The following is a 2,115-nucleotide window of genomic DNA, read 5'->3' on the forward strand; positions in this document are numbered from 1 at the left end:
ATCATAGTTACAAAGGAAGCTCCACACCTCTTGGCGCCACGTTACAGTTGGAGCCAAGAGCAATTGATTAAGGCAGGCAACAGCCATCAAGTGTAGCATACAACCGGGAGTGGGCGATTGGCAACCATCACCACACAAAGGGGCGGTCAGCATCAAAGGATCCCGCTTTGCACTGGGAACATAGGTTGATGTTGCAACAGTGTAAACCTATTGTTTGTTGCCATTTGTTTCATGGTATAAAAGGCCGATCACGGTAACAGTTCTCCGAGGTAAAGCTTCGCAGGCAGAGATGCTGCCGGATTCCATCACCAAATAAAGCTTTTTCTCCAAGCGCACTTTTGGTCCGGTTTGTTTACTTTTAAAATTAGAAGAAAATCCAACAAAGTGTTGGCTGGAATAGTATGTGGCCTAGTCAGGGGCTTGAAGGAGCAATTTGTGAAATTTAACAGATAACAGCGCAGATCATAGCTATCATTCAGGCATAGGATGAACAGATTAAATATAACACAAAATCTCCCCTTTTCTTCTCAGGAACAACCTCTTGGACCCCCATCAGTCAGGTTTCAGAGCTGGACACTCCACAGAAACTGCACTCCTGGCTGTGACAGAGGCTCTCCACACTGCTAGAGCCTCTGGCTTGTCATCTGTCCTCATCCTCCTCGACCTCTCTGCTGCTTTCGACACAGTCAACCACCAGACACTATTATCAAAGCTGTCTGAGATGGGCATCTCCGGAACTGCCCTCTCCTGGTGCACGTCCTATCTGACTGGTAGATCCTCCCAGATCTACTACAAAGGCTCCACCTCTGCACCCACCCCCCTCACTACAGGAGTTCCACAGGGTTCAGTACTGGGACCCCTACTCTTCTCAATTTATATCAACTCTCTTGGCTCAGTTATCAAATCACATGGCTTCTCCTATCACTGTTATGCTGACGACATCCAACTCTTTTTCTCTTTCCCTCCCTCTACCCCCCAGGTCAACGAAAGAATCTCTGCATGCCTGGCTGACATCTCCAAATGGATGACATCCCACCACCTGAAGCTGAACCTCAGTAAAACGGAACTGCTCTTCATCCCAGCCGGCCATTCCCCCCTGCATGACCTCTCCATCACCGTCGATGGCACCACAATACCATCCTCTCAGTCAGCAAAGAGCTTGGGCATCATCCTCGACAGTAACCTGGACTTCAAGGAGTACATTGCTCACACGCTCGCAACGCTCTCCTCGCAGGCCTCCCAGCATGCACCACCCAGCCTCTCCAGCTCATCCAGAATGCAGCTGCCCGACTGATCTTCAACCTCCCAAAATTCTCCCATGTTACTCCCCTGCTGAAATCCCTCCACTGGCTTCCTGTCGCTGCCAGGATCAGATTCAAGACCCTGACCCTTGCCTTCTCTGCAATCAACAGGACAGCCCCTGCCTACCTCCAAGAACTCATGCAGCCCTACACACCAGCCCGACCCCTGCGCTCAGCAGCAACTGGACGCCTTGCTCCCTGCATGGTCAAGGCAGGAGGTGCTCGTTCTGCTAAACATCGGCGTTTCACCTACATCGCTCCCCAGTGGTGGAACGAACTCCCGGTCTCGCTACGGACAGCTTCTTCACCCCAGTCCTTCAGACGGGGCCTGAAGACGCACCTCTTCAGACTCTACCTGGACTGACCCAGCACACAATTGCTGCCCCCCCGCCCATCAGTGCTGTCGTAAATTGCTGTGCTTTTTAAATTGTGCTTTTAAATTGTCTCTTGTTGTCGCCTTTACCCTGACGCTCATTGCGCCGTTTGAAGTTGTCGAAGTCCGCCGTTTGAAAGTGTATCGTATTAGTTGCCCTATAGGCTGTAATTGTACAAATCTAATAGTGCTGTGTCCTCAAACAGACGCTGCTCTCAGCTGAGAACTGTCTCATTGTGGAACTGTACACATCCTGTCCCCGTACTGTCGCTATACTTGCTGTATGCACTTTTGTAAGTCGCTTTGGATAAAAGCGTCTGCTAAATAAATAAATGTAAATGTAAATGTAGTACTGTTATGAAATTTGAGTCTATCAGCATTCATTTACATAAACAACAATCATGTGACCACACATTTTGCGCATGTCACTTACGTGTGCAC

At 49.5% G+C, this 2,115-nt stretch overlaps 1 pseudogene; it reads left to right on the plus strand.

Moving 5' to 3' along the window:
- The first annotated feature begins 667 nt into the window (after positions 1 to 667).
- On the plus strand, positions 668 to 1,653 carry LOC118795457 (annotated as a pseudogene).
- The last annotated feature ends 462 nt before the right edge of the window (positions 1,654 to 2,115 follow it).

The sequence above is a fragment of the Megalops cyprinoides genome, chromosome 20 (genome assembly GCF_013368585.1).
Source record: "Megalops cyprinoides isolate fMegCyp1 chromosome 20, fMegCyp1.pri, whole genome shotgun sequence".
Taxonomy (NCBI): Eukaryota; Metazoa; Chordata; class Actinopteri; order Elopiformes; family Megalopidae; genus Megalops; species Megalops cyprinoides.